The sequence below is a fragment of the Halichoerus grypus genome, chromosome 4, assembly GCF_964656455.1.
Source record: "Halichoerus grypus chromosome 4, mHalGry1.hap1.1, whole genome shotgun sequence".
NCBI lineage: Eukaryota > Metazoa > Chordata > Mammalia > Carnivora > Phocidae > Halichoerus > Halichoerus grypus.
In genome coordinates, this window is record NC_135715.1 from 179853914 (window position 1) to 179878812 (window position 24899).

The window sequence follows — 24899 nt, forward strand, 5'->3', positions numbered from 1 at the left end:
CACTACACAGAGTAGCAAAATAAAAGTTAGTGATAATGCCAAATGCTGGAGAAGAGGCAGAGAAACTGGATAACTCACACGCTGCTGGTGGGTATGTAAAATGGTACAGCCAACTCTGGAAAATGGTTTGGCAGTTTCTTACAAAACTAAACACCATTTAATCATATAATCCAGCAATCTTACACATTTGTGAAAACTCATGTTCACACAAAATCCTGCACACCAATGTACACAGCAACTTTATTTGTAATAGCTGCAAATTGGAAACAGCCACATGTTCTTTAATGGGTGGATGCTTAAAGAAACTGTGGCACATCCACACCAGGGGATACCACTCAGCTTAAAAGGAATGAACTAATGGTACACTCAGCAATTTGGATGGATCTCAAGGAATTATGCTGAGTGAAAAAAGTCGATTCCCAAAAGGTTATATACCATATGATCCCATTTATAAAATACTCTTAAAGTGACAAAAGATGGAGAACATATTAGTGGTTACCATGAGCCAGGGAGGCTGGGAGTGGGGGGCTGACACGCAGGGTCCTTATGATGGAGCTCTTTGCTATCTTCCCTGTGGTGGTGGGCACACAAATCTACACGTGATAAGACTGCAGACAAGTAAGTGCACACACACACAAATGAGTGCCTGCAGAAACCTGAGGAAGATGGATGGCTTGTACCAGTGTCAATTTCCTAGCTGTGGTATTTACTCTCATGTATAGTTATGCAACGTGTTATCACTAGGGGAACTAGGGAAAGGGTACAAGGATCTCGCTGCATCATTTTTTATGACTGCATCTGAATCTACAACTATCTCAAAATAAAAAAGTAAAACAAAAAAAGTAAAAAACAAAACAACCTTATCTAAAAATTTTTGTCAGCAAACAAATGCGCCTGAAGACAGATCTTTTTTTTTTTTTAAAGATTTTATTTATTTATTTGAGACAGAGAGAATGAGAGAGAGAGAGAGCACATGAGAGGGGGGAGGCTCAGAGGGAGAAGCAGGCTCCCTGCCGAGCAGGGAGCCCGATGTGGGACTCGATCCAGGGACTCCAGGATCATGACCTGAGCCGAAGGCAGTCGCTTAACCAACTGAGCCACCCAGGCGCCCCAGATCTTTTTTAAATTTACTTTAATTCTTTCCCCAATAGGCATGCAAAAAAACCTCAATATTCTAAAAAAAAAGATGCCAACAATATGTTTTTGCATAATTATGCCTTTTCATAATTCTTTGATTAGTCTTCTTGGCCTCTGCAGGCTCCTGAGACAAACCACACAAGTTCAAATCCCAGCTCCATTATCAATTAACTATTTGACTTTTGACAAGTACTTCACATAACCGTGCCTCAGTTTCTCCATCTGTAAAATGGGTATGTATAATAGCAGTCTTGCCTAATGAGCTGTTGCGGAGAGTAAAACAGGGTAGCACATCTCAGGTTCTTTAGACAGTTCTTGAAGATATTAAGAGCTCAACCAAAGCCGGCTTCACCATTACTGCCACTTCCTACCATCATTGTGGTGCCTCAGGAGTCCTTGGGTCTCTCCTCAGCCTCTTAAGGCCTGCTGCACACCAACCTATCTTCATAGTTCTCTCAATTGCAAAACATCCCCAAATTCTAATTTCTAAAAATCAAAATTTTAAAAGCTGTCTTTTCTATTTGCTTGTGGTCTTTTTTCAGTTGTGGGCCATTTCCTTCATTTCTTTGCTGTAGGAGGAATTCAAAGGTCTAGTATGTGATTTTATCAGAGCTCGGCAGCTGGTCACAAGTCCTCAGGGAAGGTGGCCTTGTGTTCCAGGGGGCAGCAGCCAGGGTCCATGCAGCCTCCAAAAATGGCCCTGGTGATGGGGTCAGGAAATGACTGATGGTCACTGGGTGACTTTGGAAATGGACTCAGGCTCTGGGGACCTTGCTTGTGTTCTTTCCAAGACTGCCAGGCTCAAGAATAAGATAAAATGTTCAGCTAAAACTGAAACAGGGTGGGATTAGATTAAAACAATTAAAAAAAATTTTAGTGCAGTGAAGCCAGATGAGACTTGCCTTAGTGGTCAAAAGCCTCAATGGTACAAGTCTGACGGTAAGCTGACTCTCATCTCTGTTCTACTTGCTTAGACAGAAAAATATCTAATATAGAAAATGCTTGATGATTTCCCAAAGAAGCCATTTAGAAACAATTCTGAGCTACAGCGGAAAGCCTGTTATGATGGTAAGCAGAGAACAGAGGGACTACAGGAGAAATACCTTACTAAATTTTAGCAAGCAGAGCCGACTTAAACAGTTTCCTTTAAAAAAAAAATTAAGTAGAAAGACATATAGAAGTCCCCTCACCCATTTTCATAGAAATTCTAAGATGGAGGGGAAAAGTACATAGTCATCCCTAAACTTGCTGTTCTTCCAGGTTCTACAACCCAATTGGTGTGGTACTCTATCCATCCAAGAATCTAAGCTGGAAGTGTGGGAGTCACCCTTCATCCTTCCCTTCCCCATTTGACCCCACAATAAACTCTACCACTCTCCCTCTGACACAGTTCCTGAATGGTCTACTCTCTCTACCTCCTTTGCCGCCAGTCAAGCCACCGGCATTCCTGGAATAGAACGGTAGTCTCTTATATCCAACTCACTGTCTGTACTACCCCAGTGACCTTGCTGACCAGGAAGGCTGACCACGACCCTCGGCACCAAGACCAGCGTTAAACCCTCTCATGGCATCCCCAATTCTTATGATGAAATGAAATTCCCTCCCACAGCCTATGAGTTGACCTGCCTTGTCTGGATTTGGCTTCCTTCTAGAGAGACACTTTCCTCTTAGCAGTTCACGGGAGCTGCCAGGCTCTTTCCAGCCTCAGGCCTCCATGCTCATGCTCCCCCTGACTGGAAAACTTGCCATCTCCCCTTCTCTTTGTGCCTGTGAGTGAGGGGAGGCCCCTGTCTGTCCTGTTCCCCACTCTTCCCCAGCGTCCAACATAGTACATGGGGACACTCAGGTGCTCAATATGTCAAGGCATTGATGAAAAAGCCAGGTTTTCAACTATGACCTTAACTCCCCTCATGTACTAATGTCAATTACAGAAACCACCATTTTAAAAGCAGCTTGTATTCTGAAGTATTTGGGGAAGCTTTTTTTTTTTTTTTTTTTTTAAGAAATTCTAGAGCAAGGCTTCACAACTTGGGTACTATTTACATTTTAAGCTGGATAATTCCTTGTTGGGAGGGACAGTCCTGTGTATTGCAGGATGGTAAGCAGCATCCCTGGCCTCTACCCATTATATGTTAGTAGCACCCCCCACTCAATTGCAACAACCAAATGTTCCAAGACATTGACAAACATCTGGAGACACCGACAGATGTCCCTGGGGTGAAAGGGAGGATCGATCACCCTGGTTGAGAACCACTGATCCCAGAGAAAAATTAAAAATTGGTGGTTAGGACTTTAATGCTGACCATAAAATACCTAATTAACCCCTATTTTAAATCACATTGAGCAACAATGCATTTTAATAATTATCTAACCACCATTTACAACATCATTTCAGTGAGAACATGCATTCCAAATCCCCAGTAACACTTATGAATGACCACGGAGAGGCTGGTCGGTCCATCCTGAGAGTCAACTTAGCTTTCTGCATCAGTACCATAGGTGATGTCTGATATGAAATGGCTGGCAAAGCATGGTGGGAAAGGAATGGGAGGTAAGAGAAGAGTTGGGGGAAGGATGGGGTTCCCCACGTCTGACATGATCTTTTGTCTGTATCTGGTACGTGAAAACAGGAGAGAGAAACAAGAGAAACAAGACAACGCCTTCATGCTTGGGGTCTTTCATGAGTGCACAACCCACAGAACCCTCTGACAGTCAAGCATCCTTGGTCTTTTTGTGGTGTGGCACAGCCCAGGAATGAAATGTGAAGGACTGGATCTCAATACTGCACAGACTCCCTGTCCATTGCCCACCCCTTTGACTAATGTAATGCTACTGAGCTTGGAGCACCTCTTCAGGAATGCAAAATGACATCCTAGTTTTACCTGCCACACTGCAACAATATTTTCAATTATTGGCTAAACTGCAAATGCCCCATGAGTCATTTAAATAAATCTCACATGTATGAAATAGTCAATTGTGTTCTCAGAGCAATTCCCAGCTGTAAAAATAGAGTCACACGGAACATATTTTTTCTGCAGCTAATTGAAAATACTGCACATATAATGCATGATTTAAAGCACCCAGGAGGAATTTCAATTTGCATTCCCTATTTTAAAATGTACAATCAAGAGCTGTCTTAAAGCGCCCTACACATTTAAGTCAATATTGCTTGCCTGAAGCCCCAGCCACCTCTAAATTTTCACACTACTAATTGATGACTGAGGATTTTAATGCTCCCAGCGACTTTTAAAACAATGGCTTTAATAGGGCTGCGTTTCCCGAGAAAACAAAACAGTCTCAGACTTGACAGCTTCAAATCTCTGCAGCCCAGACAAAATTCCCAAAACAGCAGCAAGATGCCTGCCAGGAGCAAGGGACTGTGTGTAACATCCTTCACTCAGGAATCCAAACTGTGATCTCTTCAGTGCCTACAGCACTGTCCTGGAGTGCGAAAAGATGCTTCAATATTCTCGATGGTTGATCAAATGGTGGCTGGCAGAGTGTGTGGCCATAAAGAAAGGGGCTGTCAAAGTAACAGGTACCAAAGAAGGAGTGCCCAGACTCTTGGGGCCTGGGGAAAGGGAGCTGCAAAATTCACAATCATTTTCCATTTCTGACAGAGCTTTAGAGGCTGCAAAAATACTCTTGTGCTTTCTCAGTCAACAAAACAGTTCCCTTGGTCCTGTGCCCTGAGTAATGCACAAGGGTAGAAATGACAAAATGAAGGGAAAACACAGCCTGACCTCGAGAGCTATGGGCGAAGTGGAGACAGAAGCACTTAAGGGACTCAGAAGCCAAGTGGACCTGATACGTAGTGTTAAGAGTTCCAAGCAAATGAGAAAAGTGTCAGTTAGCCTTTACTTTACATGCAACTGTATTGCATATGACCATTAGCATCTCGTTATACAGAAAATTAGTCAGAAGAGATGAAAACCAGAAAAGCAGCCATAATGTCCCCTCTCAAGACAAGAGTGACCAGCAATGGCGGCAACTGACAAGTGATAACCAAACTAGCAAAGAATTAAAAGCATCGGAATTTAAAGCAACAATGGACACTCAATATATATTTATTCAATAAATGATGGTACCACTCACAAATTAGTGTTGTTCCTCAGGTATGCAAACCTTTAACCCCTAGCTTTTGTTCTACAAATTAAGAAACAGAATTTAGATAGAATGAAAGGACTAAAAAATGATCTCTTTTAATAACCTGTCACCAAGGGCTAATGTCTTATATTATCTGTAATTAAGACACAGACAGCCCCCACCACTTGAGAATGAAGGCATCTACCGTGTGGAACTGTGTTGACAATACTTAGCCTCCAGTGCTCATGGACTAGGAACTTCTTCACAGGCCATCTGGAACTGACCCAGATTGAGTTCTAGAACTTGGACCACCGACTGTCCAGTGTGCTTTTGTGAGATACTTACCAAAGAACCTTCCTATGGCAAGTGGATTTCCTATGAAGGTTCTGTTAGAGTGGGGAGTAGGTTAATTGGCTAAAGGACCATCTTCTCATTCTTCCATCTCTTACAAGTGTGGTAATTGTGAGCCTCTCTGATCTGCAACATTCCTGGGGCTCCTGATGGAATCTGAGTTTTTCTTTGGTGCTGCGTGCTGTGCAACCCCCTAAGGGATGCCATCTAAGGGGAGCCCACCTGAGAAGTCAGCTTCTCCGACATCATGGAAATAAAATACAACAACATTCAGTGATCCATCCTGTGTTTTGCTTCTCCCTTTGGCACCACTGGGTACTTATTTATGATCTTTTATTTTCCAGGCAAACGAGAGGAAGGCAGGATAGGGCTGAACTTGTGTTGAGGAGCCAGGGAAGGAAGAGAGCAGTATGGCTCCATCAGCCTCCTGATATGCCTCCATCTCCTTGGTAGGTTCACGGACACAGATCAGGAACGAAAGGCTCAGGGCAAATGGACAGGCAGCATCTTTCCTATCCTCCCTCTAAATAGATTAATGATATTGTATTAAAACTGGATTCAGTTGTGGATACAGAGCCATTACATTCCATTTGTCATTAGATGGCCGTAGGGCTGCTTTGACGTTAAGTTTGGCAGCCTCCAGAAAGTGATCCTATGACACCTGGGCACGCTTTCCTCTCTTCTTCCTCAGTTTCCCGTCCAGTTCTGGTGACTAAGCCCCCTCTTTACCCAGTCTTGGCTTGGGAGACCCAAACAGGCTAACCCCATCTGAATCTCTCAGTGTGAGTTTTCGGTATTTATTACAAGTGAAATAGTCATGCAGAGGAGGTTGGGAATGGGTGTAACAGGGAATGGTTCCCTGGTCCCCTCATTTTAACTTCTGGAGGGAAATTATATGAGGCAGACATCTTCTGAAATAAATACACATGTATCTATCTATAGGCGAAAGATCTAGAAATACTTCTGAAATAGGAAGAGGGAATGAGGGATGGGGAAGATCAAATAGTCAATAACTTTAAGAAAGGCTCCTCTGCTGTGATCTCTGATCCTCTGCTCACTTCTTTCAGTACAAAGAGTTTGTAAACAAACAAAATCCCAAAGTAATATTTTAAAAGATGACCCCTCTATATTTTCATGTTTATTTCCAGCAAGCAACCATCAAACCAGCAAAGTTCTGCAAAGCTCAGAAACCATCTGAAGTAATGGGAAGCATGATTCCAAACTTGGCTTTAGCTACCCAAGTACCGAGGTTCTTCCTTTAGCCTGACTTTATTTCTCTTGCTGAGCATCTTGCTAATGGCTTCTGAAGGGATTTTGGGGGGCGGGGAGGGGGCGTGTTCAGCTATTTCACAGAAGAAACCTGTGTCCACGTTAACACAATTGTGGGATAGGCCTATAGACTAGTCCCGGACCTGCTTGCATCAGACAAATTGCTTCGGACAAATCGTACAAACTGTGACTCAGTTTCTTCATCTATAAAATCAATGATAACCCTCCTCTCCCATCCCATACCTCAGAAGGTTGCTGAGAGGATCACATAAGACACCATCCTGGACAACGACGTGACTACTCTTAGGCATCACACAGCTTTTCCTCACAAGACCAGCTTTTTACTTCCCCACATCCAGTGCAAAGGCAGAAGAATAAGGAATTCTGGAATTAAAAATCGATGACTTAATGAAAGTTCTCTTTATTTCTGTCTAACCTCTGCTGTAAGATATTGATTGCATGGAGGAATCTCTAGGGATGGAGGAGCTGAGCTTCTTTTCAGCATCAAGTCACATTTTATAGGGGAGAACCATCTCTCCAATTTCTCATAGCCAGCTACAGAGACGATGTTCACTAACAGTGGAGCTGGGGAGTAGCTGCACAGGAGATGGGTTGAGGGAAGGGCATTTATAGAGCTCCTACTGCGTTCACAGCCCTGTGAACATGTCATCTCATTGAATCTCACATGAGCCCCTCCGGATACAGCTGAGGTAACAGAGATGCAGGGAGACTGACTAATCTGCCCACATCACACAGCAAGAAACCACACGGATATGCCCACAAGTCAGATGCTGCCAGAGGCTTCTCCCAGAGAGGGCAGAGCTGCTCCTGTCACCTGCCTCTTCGTTGTCCAATCCCTGGTCCTTTCATTTCCTCAGTCAGAGCTCAGCATTGGCATTGATCCCATTCCCCAGCTTTCGTCTTTCCTTTTGCTCCCACATGGTGTTCCCAGTGTATCTGACGACCCTCTCCCACACTGGAAAGACACTCCATCTTGTAGGGTGAAAGTCTTTATTTCTTTGATTAAGTTCTAATTACCATATGTGCTGGAGTAGATGGTTCTCTCCCATTTAAGACGGACTTCCTCTTTTTCCCAATGAGAAGATCCCCAACACCTCCCGCTCCTGCCCACCCAAGTTTTGGTCAACCTGACTAAATAAACTTCATGATGAACATGTGAAATCACATATATTATGATTTAGAAATGGTACTTTTCTTTCCATTCTCCCCTTCCATGAAGCAATTTAACTCAGAGGTTTCCCAGACATCTTCTCCAAGCCTGTCATCACTCCAAGTTGTCTAACAACTTTCCCAAGCACATCATCTCCTTTTTGTCCAAGTTGCCTATGATACAGCACTTTTCAAATCTATGTGCCACACTGTCACTGAAAAATCTCTCCGAAGCCATACGAAGTCCTTCACAGGCCATCGAGACAGTTGCCTTCATAGAAGAAAATATATACACGATCGCCACGGCATGTTACTGTGTGACTTTTTAAAGTGCCTTATAGTCTTCATGAAACTTCATTTCACAGAGAGTAGCTATCTCCTCAGCAAACCCATTCCTTCTCCTCCCCAAACACAGAGCTAGGGCTACACTTCCTAGCCTCTGTTGTACGTGGGAGTGTCCATGAGACTGAAACGTGTTCAATAAAATGGGAACAGGAGTGATGTATGCCACTCTTAGACCTGGCCCATCAAGAGCTGCCATATGCAAACCTCTGTGACCTTTCTGCTCCCACCAGCTTGATGCTGCCAAGCATCATGACCTTGGAAACTGCCTGCTAGATCAGGTGGAGCCGGAAGATAGAAAGAGGCTGGCTCCCTGAATCACCAGGTTTGGAAGAGACGTGCCCATTTTGGGCATTATGCAAATGGAAGTTTGTGAGATGGTACATAGTTGGGTTTATTTATTATAGCAATCAGCATTATCTTAATGAACACAGCATTTAAAATTTGGCAATTGTGAAGCCATGACCTCAGGAATAATTACTAAATCTGTATTCTAATTCTGTGCCTTTTTTTAAAAAAAAACCCTCTTGTACAGTGCAACCTCTATGAACATTCAGAATAAATACTGATTAAGGGGATGGCAGGCTTATGTGCCCTTCTCCCTTTGTTTGCAAGACTCACTCATAAGTCTCATCCATCCAGGGCTTTTGGTGAACTCTGACTAATGAACTTATCATGATGTTTGCAAATGGGAGATTTTGAAAGGACCCTAATATATAGCAACCCCCAATTTCCCTGAGGAGTGATCCTGGGGAAATTTTTCCTTTCGTATTCACGCACACAGTTTTCAAATTAGGAAGCACTTTTTTCACAGAGAAAAATTACACATTTTGGTGCCTCTTAATAACTTATTAAGGCATCACTTTGGCACTACTTTTGCCTTGCACGCCTGACCAGGAAGAGACCAAGCCCTGATGCAGTTTTATATTCTCCAGTGTCTTGTACTCATGAGCATTCAATGAAAGGAAAAGCTGTAAGGCTTTACACCTTTTCGAAGTTGCCCACTAACATTCTTTCCTTTTCTTTTTTTTTTTTTTTTTAAGAGAACTGATCTCTCCTCCATGAAGGAGTTACCTCCTTGTATTTACTCACGGAGAGCACTTGAAAGACTAAATGGCCAACGCTTATTATTATTACAAATCAGTAAGTAGCAATTGACAAAATTTAGAGCAGAAAGGGTTTTGTGGAGAATAATGCAAAAGAAAAAAAATAAGGACTGCATTACCCACGAGGGCTAGCTAGACATTTGCGTTTATCAGCTACTTGACAATATTTCACATTGTGCATAGACTTACCTCTCCCGTGCACGACCATTGGTAGTAACTGATATTTAAGAACCTTCTATGAGTAAAGGGCTTTAGCATTAGCACTGCTGAGCCTCCTAGCTTCCTGGAAAGCTGGGCATTCCTACCTTTATTTCATGCAGAAGGAAACAGAGAGCCGGAGACTATCCATCACTTGCCCTCATTCCCGAATCTCATGGAGCCTCCGGGTTCCTCATCTACAGAACCACCGTGGGCCACCAGCCTTTCAAGGCTGTCAAGAGAATGCAGGGGGCCATGCACGTAAAGAGCTTCCACAGCCCATGACTTACGTTGGCACCACGACTAGACTAGTCATCGGGATCACACACTGCTTGCTCTCCTGAAGTCCTTCCCCACAAAGAGGGAAGGGAGAGGGCTTCTGTGCAGCCTTCCCAGTGACTGAGCCCACACTAACCCCTCCGGTCTGGCCTCCCAGACATCTCATGCAAAGCACTCATTTTGGCAGTGAATTATTACTGACCTAGTGCAGTACTGGGGGTCAGTCAGGCTGATGGGTCTGCTCCAGGGGAAGAAGAGTTGATCACCATGGTACTTGATGATAATAAAAAGCTAACCAATTTTGAGGTATTTTTACCACTGCACTGAAATCCTCTACAGAAAATGTACCCCCTTGTTGCGTCCGCCCGCGACAGTGTACCATGGTTCTTGAACTGTTAAAGGGTCACCAATCTGTGAAATTGTTCATCTTGGATTGTTAAAGTATCACAGGTATGCCCTTTCTAATCGAAACATATAAGATCCTCAAAGGTCAACCTGTGTTGTGGAGACTTCTAGGTCCCTCAGAGTGTCTGGCTGAAAAACTAGTTCTTAAACCAAATGCACCCAAACACAATAGGGCTGCCACTTTTGAAGCCTTGTGTGGGGAAGATGCATCAGGAATAAGTCTTGGGGAATCTCTTTACTCTCTGGGAATAATCCTCTTCAAGAAGATGGGGGTGAACAACACAGAGAAGAGGAGACATGAATCTGCCAAGTGGCTCTAAGGGATGGATGGTGAGTGTCCCCAAGTCAGTGGGGTACTCTGGGGGCTAATCAAGGGCAGATGATAGGTGATGGCAGTTCTGGCTGCTGTACCCAGACTTGGTGATTGGAGAGGTGACAAGGGACAGGAGCAGAGACCCGAGTGCTCAACCTGCCTCAGCCCTGACCTTGCCAAGTGATTTACGTCACTATTTGCTATCTCCCTGTCTGTGAAGCAGCAACAATGCTAGCTTTCTCTACAAAGAAGGGAATATCCTCATAAGCTCCATTCTCCAGCTCTGGAAATGAAGCCCAGAGAGGAAAGTATTTTGTGGACATCAAACGACTAACTGTAGAGCTGGGGCTTAAACCCAGGTTCATCTGATTCCCAAGTTCACCCTGTCCAGCATGCTCTGACCTCTCATGTGTGGGGCCCTGCACTGTTGCCCAGACACCACTGTCTAGTTTCAGTCACTCCCTGAAAACAATGTTTCAGGATGAAAGATCTCCATTGTGGAGACACGCAGACTTGGGAGTGAATATCCCATGGGTGAGATTCTCAGCAGGGTGCTCCACACACCCCAATCTCCGTTTTCTCACCTGCCAGCCAGCACTAATTTCAACCTTCCAAGGGTGGTTGAGATTCAATAAGATCATGTATAAAATGTGCCTAACAGTACTTGACACACTCAAGATCCACGCTCTTTCATTTCCTACTTCCCTTTTGGGGTCCTCGGCATCAGGTAAGCCAGGAGGATAAGATAAACCAAAAAAATCCTCGAGGGTTCCTAACAGGGGAGATAAAACACAAAGAACCACAACACAAGGTAGAGAGTAAGACAAAAAGCATGATTTTGCCATTGTACATGTAAAAACTGCATACTTATCCTACCTAAAAGAAATTGTAGGCTAATGAGTAACATACATGCATGGAAACAACTATGTGTTCAATACTTGCTGAATTAATTCACCATTGAGTATGATTAGCACTTGGATACTCATGATTTACCACCCTGCTGCACAAGGACAGGTTGACTATGCATACTTTGGCATCTCTGGCCAATCCTCTAAATTGCTATTTTAATTAAGTGTCATTAAGAAATGAACACAGGTTTGGCATAAGATGATATGAGTCTATCTGTAAATTAATTTCAAAGAGAATATCCACACCTTTAGGGAAAGGAAGCTCTCCTCATAATTAAGTCGTCACACAGAATCAATCTCCCTGGCACCTTGTATCCCATTGTCCGAGCAACAATTCAGGTGTGGACATACACTGAGTGCTGTACAAAATCCCAAATGGCTATTTGCCAGTAAAATCCTAAAATCTCCTACTAATGGCAGCAGAAAATACATTTCCTATCCGGGAAGGTTTGCTGAGGCTAGTCCAACATTCATAGAAAATCTTCTGTATATTGAGGGAATCAAGTCATAATTAAAGGACTGTGTGTTTAAAATCTATTCAGTATGTGTTCAAAATGATTATTTCTGGGTATTTGGATATCAGTGGATATCACTGGATACAGGACTTTTTCACAGTCTGAAAAACAAGAACAAAAAGAGACGACTCTGGGTACCACATCTGCAAAGACCCAAATGTTAAACCAAATAGATTATTTTTCTGCTGCCGAGACATTTATTAATTCTTCATAATTAACATATATATATATATATATATATATAAAGCACCCAACCTGACAGGGCTAGCCTGCAATGTGCCCCGAGAAAGACCTCCTGGTACCAGAGCTGTTTACATTTCCTCACACAGGTGTGAGAGGGAGTTTATTTCCCCGCACTGACCATCCTTTGCTCCACAGCCAATATTAGAAGAGCTGGAAGCCTGGGGAAAGGACAGATGACCAGCTGATCACTGGGAGTACTGCCTACCGAGGGTGTTACGGGTCTGGAAACCAAGCATGGGAACACACAGAGCAAGTCCCTCATTCACCGGATCAAAGACACAATGAAAACATGAGTCCTGGAGGAGAGAAATGCTTACCTGGACTACGGTGACAAACAGAACCCTACCGCCATGTCATGTCCTGGAAGGCAGCTCCATTCTAGCCCCTGTGCTCAGCACCTGAAGTATATACTCCACCTCATCCTCCCAAACTTAAACCACAGTTACCTTCATGTCCAACTCACAAATGAAGAAACTGAGGCTTGGAGAAGTTTAGTAAATCATCTATGGCCTCCTGATCTCGAGCTAGTAACTGACAGAATCTAGATTCAGACCAGTCTATTGGCCTCCAAACCTTCCATACTCTTAAGTACTACACTGTATTAAGGAAAGAGAGGAGGGGGACAGGGGAGGGGAGGGGAAAGTACACCATTTAGACAGGACAAATTTTGAAAAAAAAAGGTAACTATTTAAAAAAAAACTATAAGGGGTGCCTGGGTAGCTCAGTTGGTTAGGCGCCCAACTCTTGATTTCGGCCCACGTCATGATCTCAGGGTCATGAGATTGAGCCTAATGCGCTGGGCATGGAGACTGCTTAAGATTCTCTCTCTCTCTCTCTCTCCCTCTGCCTCTCATCCCCCCTCTCGTGCACGTGTGTGCACGCACTCTTTCTCTCTCTCTCTCTCTCAAATAAAAACCTATAAAAACAAAAGTTATATCTCAAACAATGTTCTAAGCTAAGTCTCCACACATTTGTGAAGTTCAATCAGGTATTTTTTTTTAAAGATTTATTTATTTATTTGAGAGAGCATGCATGAGCACAAGTGGGGTGGGGGGGCAGAGGGAGAGGGATAGAGGATCCTCAAGCAGATTCCACTCTGAGCAAGGAGCCTCATGTGGGACTCGATCCCAGGACTGAGATCACAACCTGAGCCAAAATCAAGAGTTGGCCACTCAACCAACTGAGCCACCCAGGTGCCCCTCAATTAGGCATCTTTTAAAAGTCATGTCACAGTCCTTGTTTGATTATGTTGACTTTTATCCAGCTCAGCCTAAGCTATTCCCTCAACTCTGGATAAATGCACTCTACCTTTTCAGTCCAAAGGTCAGTACTAATTTTAGAGTTCGACTCCTAGGAAAGAAAAACAAAAAACAAAAAACAAGTGTCTAAGGAATAAACTGGGCGGGGGTGTGGGGCAGCAACAGGTCTAAAAAGCTTACTTCCAACAGAAGGCAAAAATATTAGCCTCTTTCCGTGAGTTTTGGTTGTGTTACTGAAGGATATCAAGCATCCAACTGAGAAGATGGTCTTCTGAAAGGAGGCGTGTTATTTGACAAGAACTTATTTTTGAAAAGTTATAAATATTGATGAGCTATAAATCTTGGAACATTCACGGTCTCAGCCCACAGTTCGCACCTTTACACACCTGGGTTCAGGCTCTGGCATTGCCACATACAGGCTGCGTGTAGGACCATGGATACTTCAGCTGCTGCACACTCCTCTTTCCCAAGTGAGCGAGTGGAGGATGCTACTATCTGTCCTACAGACAGGGATGAGGCTCCAGGAGACAACAGAGAGCCTCTGCCAACTGAAAACAAATACTACTGGCAGTTGGGGTAACCTGCCTGTCCAGCACACCCCTCTCAATGCTCTTTCCCCTCCCGACCACAGGTTTGAACATGTGACTCACACTTTGGCCAATCACAGTACCCCATTCCCCTCACCACAGCCATTGGTCCAGGGAAAGGCACATGACCCAAACTGAGCCAATCAGAGTGCCTCCCTAGGATTTTTCCAACTGGAACTGGCAGGAAGCCCCTCTTCCCTCTTGCGTCATTAGGCTGGTCCCTGAGAGGATAAAGACCACCTGCAAAGAGACACAGAGGGAGAGAAGAGAGCCCTAAAGCCCTGAGTCTCTGGTATCAGTCACCTCCTGCACCAGAGGCACCCCCCCATCTCAGGGTCTGCAATGGAAGCCACTAGGTCGCCCCTTGCACCCCATCTTTTTGCATCACTTACCCTGACTTGGGTTTCTGCACTTGTAACCAAAAGATAATGCAGTAGTTAATAGCTCATATAATCTGAACAGTGACCAAACCCTCAAGATCGTTTCTTCCTAAGCAGATTCCTTATTTCAAGAATGAAAAATAAATTTAGTAGAAGAGGCAAGCACTGCCATTATTTATAGAGCATTTTCTCAAAAGAAAGGAAGAAAAATCTATTTTCATTTGCAGTCACCTTAGTCATTTTCAAGTGGGCTTCATATTTGGTGTTAAACTCTCTCACATACCCACACCCACTTTCAAGATTTGGTCCATAAAAACTTAGGCAAAAACAAGTGGTTATTTTCTCTGTAGCTATATTAGTTGGCACTAAATAGAAATGAAAGTGGGGGGAGAAAGCGCTGATGCTATTTTTGGTATGCTCTTAAGAGAAATTCCCCAGGTTACCAGAGTTCTCGCTGCAGCAAGTGGGGGAGGGCGTTACAACAACAAAACAAAGTACATTTACCAAGATTTGCAGTCGCTACAAGAAATCCTTTCTGCCTTTTCATAGGATTTTTTCCCTTTTATATTAAAATCTCCTCCACATTTTCTTTCTCCCAAGAATTAACTAATAAAAATAGAAAGGCACAGTGGGTTCCAATTCTGAAATTATCCCTTCTGAAGCAAAGAGCAACATCTACAGTCAACCTGAAGCAAGAGCATGAGGTGTTCCTGGGCTGACCTTGAACTGGGGTGTCTACCCCAGCCTTTGAAGGAATTCAAGGATGAAATAGGGGACATGTCTGCCCAAATGCAGGAATGGAATTGCAAACAGAGGATTGCTTAGGCTCAGTGTACATCCCCACGCACAAAAAAGAGCCCCAGAAGGAATGCCAACTTCTCTGGACTGGGCTTACATCCAGACCTAGAAACCTAACAGCAGAATAAGGGGAGAATCATTGACTGTGTAAATAGACTCGCCCTGTTGGGTGAAAGGCAGCATTTCTCAAAAGAGAAATAAAATCCTACTACTCTTTCAGTGCTCTTAGATGAACTGTGAACTTAAAAGATAAGAAATAACCTGAAGATGTAGTTTACTGCATTTGAATCTACTCCATACCTAAGGGTAATTTTTTTTTTTAACCCAACTTTGACTTTCAGATCAGACATACAATCTACTCATGAGGAACGATGGTTTGGGAAAGAGAAGACAGGCACATTCATGGGTAGAGACAGTGGTTTACAAAGAAGATCAAGTATAGGGGACCCAATTTATTTAACATTTTTTATAAATGCCTTTAAGTGGGGATACAAACTAAATCTTCATGTTGGCCCTCAATGCTATTTCTGAGTACTAAAGAGCCAAGCTGAGTGATTTCATAGATTTAAAAGAGAGAGAAAGAGAGGGATAAGAATTTCATGTAGAAAAACATTAAATAATGCATTTAAGAAAAAATTTCATCTAGATCTGATCTTGATGAGAAAGCTGGACCAAAAGGGAAAGTAAGTCAAGATGTTTTAGGTTTTGTTTGTTTTTTTTTAAATTTTATTTATTTTTTTGAGAGAGAGAGAGAAAGAGAGGGGTAGAGGGAGGAGCAAAGGGAGAGGGACAAGCAGACTCCTCACTGAGCGTGGAGCCCAATGCAGGGCTTGATCTCATGACCCTGAGATCATGACCTGAGCTGAAATCAAGAGTCGGATGCTTAACCGACTGAGTCACCCAGGCGCCCCAGGTTGTTTTTGTTTTTTTTTTTAATGACATCTTTGATTTCATCACACCCATTGTATAGATAAAACATTAAGTTCTAGACGATTAACTATACAAATCATTGGCACAGCCCAGACTCTCTCTCAACATAGGGCTCTTTCCATCAAACTTGACTGAAGATATTAGCCAAAAAACTACTGAGGCAAAAAAAAGTCAGCAAGAAGGCACGCATCACCATCACTGAAAAGGTTAACGGAAGCCAGAGAGAATTCTCCTACCTTGTACAAACCACAAAATAGGGCACAGCCCAGCCAGTGGATCTCAAGGAAGACAGAACCAAGCCAAAAGAGGTTCAGATGAGGATAACTGAAGTGAATATAGGGACAGAAGTACTTCTGGGTTAGACTTCTGCTTTTTTCTAAGTAATGTTCTATCTCAAAAGACATGATTGATCAAAAAGATTTTAATTTTTTAATTTTTTTAAATTTTTTTTGCTGTGAAAATATATATACTTAATGCAGAAGTACCAAAACAGGAGTGGAGGTCCTCGTGGGGGAGTGGGGGTGGAGAAGCTCCCCTCCAAGCCCAAAAGATAAGCACTCCTTCATAAAGTTTGGAGTAAACTTATGAAAAATAGAAATATGGTTCAGTTCAGATATCCATTAAATGCCCTTGGATCATGCACCATGGTGAGTGCAAATGAAGCCAAAACACAGGTCCGTCTTCACTGCACTTAGAGCCTAGTGGGGAAAGCACGTAGCTACAACGCGGTACCTCCCATCGGAGAGGCCCCCACGGGGCGGAGCGTACACGTGTGTGCACACGTGCCAGGGAGGGCTGGGGGTAGCGGTTTTCAGGAAACACTTTGTGGAACAGATGATACAGGACCCGAGTCTCGAAAAGGGGGAAGTGAGCCAGACAATGAACGCAGAGGATGGAGAAAGAGACTTCTAGGCCGAGGTCCAGTAGGAGCACAGGCGAAGAGGCATGGCAGCGCCGCAGTGTGAGGAGTCTGCAGGAAGTTCAGTTTTGCAAGAAAATAAAGTTTGGGGAAGGGCACGAGGCGGGGAGGGGGAAGGACTGGAAGAAAATGTAGACTTCGTCAGGTCATTGCAAAGGGCCAGCAGCCCGAGAGGTTGCTGGGAAGATGGTGGAGCACCGCGGCAAGTTCCCTGGCTGAATGCAGAGGACTTCTGCCACACGAGGGTCCAGAGAATGATCTCGGGAGCACGCCATAGGACTCTGGGCACCAGGGGTTAAACAGAGCCTGCCATGTTCCAAGGGCTGAGGGCTCCTGGGGCAGCCCCTGTCTCTGTATTTACAGTCTCCCCTACTGTGGAATCCACCCTGTCCCATCTGCGCCCAAGGTGGTTGTGAGGAAGCAGGAGGGTGGTGAGGTCTGTGGAAAGGGTTTCTAAACAGCAGAGACTGCATCTCGACAGGTGAGGTAACGCTGGAATTATGTATACCCCACTCTCCTTACAGAAGCTCAAAGGCGTGTTGAGAAACTGAGGGACAGCACCTCATAAAGACAATCGCTTACCTCTCACTGGCGCTGCCTAGCCCGTGATACCACAGGGTCAGGGTTTGCCCCAAAGGCAAGAGGGAAGCAGGGTGGTTATCAGGAGGGACACCAGCAGATTTGGATTTGGAGGAACCGAGGAGAGTCACCCCAGCACTGATGTGGGAGACAGTTCAAAGAGGTGCAACGCTAGGATGTGAGAAATCTGGCAGGAGGCTGTACACTTAGGCCACCAGGGATTCACAGGCTGCCGCTGGCCTCCCCGGCCTGTGGGTGCAAACTCAGGAGCCCGTGGGAGCCAGGAGACCGTAAATGAAGACCACGGGTCCAGGGAGAACCAAGAAGCAAGCGACCGCCAGCGTAGTTGGGCGCTGGAAATTCCACACGAGCCAAGTGTTGCCACACGGGACTGGAGGTCTCGTGTTCCAGGTCTTCTGATTTTTAAGAGAAGCTATAAATGCAAGTGGCATTTTAATATTTCTAATATTAACTCAATTTTTGTATATTTTGTTCAGGCCAACAACACATCTGCCAACTGGAAATGGCACGCTGGCCACCATTTTGCCGGTTCTGGCCTCTGAAGCAGGGCCGGGCCACTGTGACTAGAGCAGAGGGTTAGGTGATTTCACAGCATGGAGAAGCAACGGGACTTGGTGACTGCATGTGGGGAGTGCTGAAGGAGTCTAGCCTTTCCGGAAGGTTTCTGCTTTAATATCCTGGTGACTGGCAGAGCCGCCACCAAAAAAAAGGCAAGGCAAATTTTGGCCAATGATGGAATGGGTCTGGGGTGGATGGTGAGAACTAAAATCAGTCAGTCTTGGACTCACTGTGGGTTGTTTGCCTACGAGGCTGGATGGATAAGCCCACTGGACTGTAGGTAACTAGCTGGAGACACCAATCTGGGACTTACTTTGTATTGGAGATAGCTGAGGCTTGGGGAATGTGCTTCACCCAATGACTCTGTATAAAGCAGAACAGAGATCAGGACAGGGCCCTGGGTAACCCCAGGAGGTAGCGGAGAGGCAATGGAGGCAGAGGGAAAACCAGGGGGACACGGCAACTAGGGAAGAAAGGAAAAGTATCCAAAAGGAAGGAAAGGTCCATATCCAATGCTACAGGGAAGTCTAGAGAGAATGTGCAGGATCACTGTTCAGGAACTGTGGGGTCTTCTCCTATTTGGGGGAGCCTCTGGCCAGCTCACAGGGAGCTGAGAAGAAAGCAGAGAACGGGGGAAATGTTAACTCATTTGAGAAGCCCGGGAGACACAGTGGTCACTAGAGAGGAGGTGGGGGTGCAGGGACAAGGAAGATGATGGCATTCTAAAAATACTGTTAAATTAGGAAAGAGTTCATGGAGAGACCCTAGGCAGTGCCACAGGGAGGCCTTCTCTCTAATCTTCCCTGAGTTCCCTGCCCCAACTTGATTTTTTTCTATTATTCTACCCTATTCATTTTATCATAGCATAATTATGTTTGCTTTTCATCTGTTTCTTCCCACAAGAATGACCGTTCCAAGACAGCAAGGATCTGCTGTATTTATCACACTTCAGAGCCAAGTAAAGTGCCCGGACACAGCAGGCACTTAAGAAGATGTCCTGGATGAGGGGGTAAATTTGGAAAAGTTTGTAGGAGGGAAATGGGGTAGGACATGGAGAGACTTCAATTCAGTGGCCCCTACTTTCCAGGTAGAGTGGGCCATGAAGTCACCTGTTAAACCGGAAGGAGGGAGGGAAAGAGGTCTCTTGTGTTGAGCAAGAGTTGCAATGGGAGCACCAGTTTGCAACCTGGAAGGCAGGAACTTGTGATTGAGACACTGAGACACTGATGTTTCTGATTTCAGAAGATGAGCATCTCTGAGCGAGGGCAAGACTTCAATATAGTTAGAGGACTCAGTTGCTAGAGCGGGTGGAGGTCACTGGATTTGAGATGGTCAAGGAAGTGGGAATAGAGAGCATCCCCTACATGGACTTTGGGACAGGAGAGGGAAAAAGCCCAGGAGCCAAAGTCCCTGAAGGAGATGACTAGCTGGCAGAGGACGGTCACACAGAGGGGTGGGCGGGACATGGCTCATTTCCAACTCTAATACCTCAATCTCTCACTGGTATTTATTCACCCATGGGTGGAACTTAAAAACTAATGTCCTTTGGAGACTGAGTCATTTTTTGTTCTTTTAAAATTACACTAATATGTGAAGTTCATAGGAAGCAGAGATTTTCCGCATAGATTCATTTTTGTTTAGAATAAAGGATGGATGACATCTTTATGACCTTCAGTAACTGCCCTACACTGTACAATATTTTCAAACATCATTTTAATCTAGAATCAAAATTTGGGGGTTGAAAGGATGCTTAGATTATTTAGGCTAACACCTTCATTTGCATAGCTGAAGATAATTTTTGCTGAAATACTGCAAACAGCAACAATTACTGATTTAGATATGCAGACAGCATTGAAAGTATCTTCAATTTTTGAAGTTTGCTTTTAGATATACAAATTAGCAATGCTTACATTTCTTCCAGTTATCTCTGTTCAACTTGGGATATAAAATCTCCAAAGTACAAAATTATCACGTAAATTGTTCCTGAACAGTTCAGAGAAGTAAACCGCTTCCTGGCTTGAAAGAGCCAGTCAAACCTTCAAACACCTTTTTATGTTGATGCTAAATATAAGAACGTTCCCTGCAAAGTGGTCAAAGCAAGACACAGCAGCATTTGAGATTTCTCGAGAGACACACATGATTATTTTTCGTTCATTAAAACATTAAAACCTTCAATAGCATCTCCCATAACACCTGAAGGTGGAGTGCTGTCTTATGTAATAGAAGCCTTCCATCCCCGCTCAGTTCGTAGGCAAATTAAATACCTAATTCCGCCCAGAATTTCTGAGTACACTTTCACCTTACCTGTAGCCACTAATCAGTGTCTTGATTTCCATTTCTACAGATGATGAAAATAGCAAAAATCTGCTCCATAGGGTTGAATTGATTGCCAGAGGCCAATTTAAAGGCTCTCCCCCAAACCACGGGTCACCCCAACCCTGATCGGGCAGCGGTAACCACAGAGTCGGTTTGTCTTTCCCCAACAGGCAGCGCACACGCAAAGTACAGGGTAGAGGACGCCTGCCTAGTACCTGGGTACCTCAGGTTCAGGGTCACCGGCGCCAGCGAGGATGCGCCCGCACAAACCACGCCGGCCCCGGGACTGTCCCCAGCTGCGGGCACACCTGGACGCCACAGCCGTCGCGGCCCCTCCTCGCCCGGCCCGGGTCCTCCTCCGGCTCCCCGCGGGCCGGGCACAGAGCCGGGCGCGCACGCAGTCTCGGCCGAGGCAGCCCGAGGGAGGCTGAGAAAGTTCCTCCGCCTCGACGTCGCCGCCCCGGGGCCCCGCTCGCCCCGCACGCCCCGCAGCCTCCGGGCCGGGCGCAAGGTCGCGGAGCGGGCGGCGCGCAGAGCCCCGGGACCGTGGCCGGCGCAGGGGGCACGCCGGCCGCGCCCCTCCCGCCCCGGGCGCCCGCGATCGGCCGCGGGGCGCGCAGCCCGTACTCACCACCCCTCGCTCGGGATCCCCAGGTGGCGGCGGCGGAGAGCGGCCCGAGCCGGAGCCGGAACCGGAGCCGGAGCCGAGTGGCGGCGGGGCGGAGAGTCGGAGGACGGAGAGCGGTGGCGGCGGCGAGGCAGGTCGGGGAAGCGAAGAGGCGGCGGCGCCTGCACTCGCCGCGCAGCCCGAGCAGCCCGGCAGTCCCACAGCGCAGGCTGGGCGGCCGCGGCGGCGGGGGCTTTATCGCCGCCCGCCCCGCCCCCGCCCCTTCCTGCCGCCCCCGCCCCCGGCCCGCCCCGCCCCGCCTTCCCGCCGCCTCCTTTGTGTGCCAGCGGGCCGCAGCGTCCCAGCGCCGGCACGCCGGGACGCCCCCACTCCGGCCGCGGCCTCGCGGCTGCCGCCCCCAAACACTCCAAGTCGTGGGGTTGCGCCCGGATCGCGCCGGGAGACGCGCCGAGCTCGGGGTGCGGCGCCAGCCCCCGCCGAGCTGCACGTGGGTCGACGGGGTCCGGGCGTGTGTGGGGACAGGGAGGGACCCAAGGGCTCGCGGCGCGTCCCGGGGACGCTGGCAAGTCGTCTTGGCTGCCCCCTGGGGGAGACACGGGGGTGCCCCGGGACCGTGCCCACCGGTCTGGGTGATGGGGATAACGGTGCCGGGTCGCGGCCAGGGAGGGGCAGAGCGCCCCTCGAGACGCTTCGCAGGGTGACCCGGAGCCGACTTCTCCTGGTCGGCTGGTCGCCGTAGGCGGATGGCAGACAAGGGAGTCTAGAAATCTGGATTCGTGGCTGCGGTGACAGCGTGAGGTACCCGCAGAGTCCTGGCAATCCAGCCCTTCCCAGTCGGTAACTACAACGGCTGGGACCTTGTGCGCAACAGAGGCGCAGCCCCCGGAGGCAGGCGACATATCACCCTCTGGCTTCCAGCTGTATTACCCAGATCTCATACACGCAGTCCTTCTTCGCGTCAACTTGGGTTTGTGGGGACACAACTTTAATGACATAATTTATGTTGCCCTCAGTGCAGAATCCTCACCGGCAGGCCCACGGCCCCGACTGTGAGAAGGAAATATGGTAAATCTCCTAAGACACAGCCGTAAAATAAGGTTGCATCTCCTGGTGAGAGCAACTTGGATGATCTACAATTGGTGTATAGGCGGCCATGCTAGACGGTGTGTGTGTATGTGTGTGTTGGGGTGAAGGAGTCACTTTTAAAAGTGTAAAATCGGGGCCAGCCTGAGGGTATTCACAGACTCTCTTACAGGGAAACGTGCTATGGGAGGCTTGGCTCCCAGTCCACAAAAAGGAAACCTGTTTCATTATTTTACAGTCGTGCCTAATAATCATATTTAATTACAGGGCAGGATATAAAAGCTTTTTCCTTGTTCTGTCTGCCTAACATGCTCTCCCCCCGGCCCCCGTGATCGGCTTATGACTGCCTCCTTATACCTCAGGTCACAACTCAAATGTCACCTTCTCTAGGAAACCTTCCCTGATCACTTGACCTAAAGTCACTTCCAACTTTTTCCAACTTACTACTTTCTTCATAGCACTCATCATCCTTTGAATTTTTTTTCTTTTACATTTTTCTTGGCTAGTTCTTTTCCACCCTTCCTCATTAGAAAATATACTCCCTACATTTGTATCTTTGGGGTAAATACCCAGTAGTGCAATTGCTGGATCGTATGGTAGCTCTATTTTCAACTTTTTGAAGAACCTCCAAAGTGTTTTCCAGAGTGGCTGCACCAGCTTGCATATGGTGATTAACATAACATAATAAAAAAAATAAATAAATAGAAAATATACTCCCAGAAAGCAGGGAAGAGAAACCAGTTCACCATGGTTTTCACCTCACCCCATCCTTAGTGCCTAGAGCCAATATGACAGGTACAGTAGTTGCTCAATAAATATTTGTTGACTGGTAGGTGAACGAGGGCCAACTGACTATTGACATGGTTAAGTATTGCTCCAGGCAACGGGTTAGGGCTTACTCTAGACTGGGAGGCCCAGCTGGACCTGGGAGGAATGAAGTGGAGGGAGAAGCTAAGAGCAGAAAAGCCCAGAGCTGTGTTTGAGCAGCTGGGAGTAGCCTCTTCCAGATGGAAGGGAGTCATTCAGGGAACTAGTGGATGGAGAAATAAATTAGAACAAAGAAATGTGGGTAGAGCCCGTTTAGGAAAGCCTGCCTGATGCCCTGCATCCATTTCTGGCCAAATCACTTTTTTTAATTGAAAATCTTTATTGAGATAATTGTAGTTTCTCATGCAGTTGCAAGAACTAACACAGAGAGGTCCCTGGTATACTTTGTCCAGTTTTCCCCAATAGTAACAGTTTGCAAAACTATTAGATGATATCCCAATCAGAAGATTAACATTTGATATATTGATTTATATCTCAAACACTTTGGTTAATTTTTTGCAAATTAAAATTTAGAGTCAGTTTAAGTTTTTGAAGGAATGCACAGGTACTATTTTAAAGGGTTTTGGTCTCTTGTTTTAATGGAGCCAACGTTTTTTTAGGGATAAAACGTTTTATTTTCCCAATTAGAGCGTAATTAGGGTCTGGTCTCTTCAGCTATAAAAGACAGTCAGAAGTCTTTGGGACTTACCTCTTTCGTTTACATTTTAATGACTGCCATTCACTTCCCTGTTCTGCCCAGTACTGTCAAAGGAACATTTTGAGCAATACTGTCCATGACTTGTCAATTCTGAAATCAGACAGGATGCAGTGTTAACTAATCTGCTAAGCTAAGCCCAACCACGAATGTGCCTTTCTCTCTCCTTGGACATTGGATGGGACTGCCAATGAGTGTCTCCCAAAGGGAAGTGATTCAAGACAAAGACCCATTCTGCCACCAGGATATGTGGGGAATACCAACTACGCTTGCCACAGAATGTGCATGGCTGGTGTTGGCTGGCCCTCCTGATTCCAGCAAGAGGACACAGAAGCAATCTCCTAAGCTTTCCATGACGTTCAAGTGACAAGGCACTTTGACATCCATCGTTAGAGGTTTGCCCCAAAGCAGCTGTGTTCCTGCTTCAGCTGGTGCCCAGGAACAGCCACTCTTCTCGTATTTGACCCTCTTTGAAGTGTATTTCTCATGGATGTATGCTTTCAACGTGCATTTTCCTCCTGTCTCTACCTTGGTCTTATTTGAGAAATCCAAATTATTATCCTACCTGCCTCTTCCTTTGCGATTCACAGTCACAGCAGAATTTCATTTTGTCCTTCAATTGTGTGGCTTGCCTTAATTCTCAGATAGAGTTTCAAATTGTTTATTCCTTAAAAATATTTCAAAAGTGACCTGGAATTTAGCCAGCTCCAGCCAGTCTCTGAGTTTGGCTTTGTGTCCATAAGCTGCAGTTGAGAGAAACGCACGAAATGCCCAAACAGAATAAAACAAATGATCTATTTAGTCTCGTTTCCTCTCTTGGAAGAGATCCAGTGTTGAGTGCTTTGGAAGAAGATGAAAATCTCCCTGCCCCACCCCCACTGCTCCCCCATACACCCAAACAGTATGACCTTGTATTTAAGGAAAAACTATCCCTACTTCCCAATGGGTGATGGTGTTTTGTCTGGAAGAGTGACCAATGTCAGGATAGTAAGATAAT

The 24899-nt window shown here is 45.8% G+C and overlaps 1 protein-coding gene across 1 annotated transcript in view; it reads right to left on the reverse strand.

The window, feature by feature from the left end:
* The window catches only part of SERPINE2 (serpin family E member 2), a 60691-nt gene extending 39172 nt beyond the window's left edge, over positions 1-21519 (reverse strand). Inside the window, exon 1 of the mRNA XM_036098716.2 lies at positions 21301-21519. The gene's annotated coding sequence lies outside the window, so the exon portion shown is untranslated. The remainder of the gene's footprint in view (positions 1-21300) is intronic.
* Positions 21520-24899: the final 3380 nt, after the last annotated feature.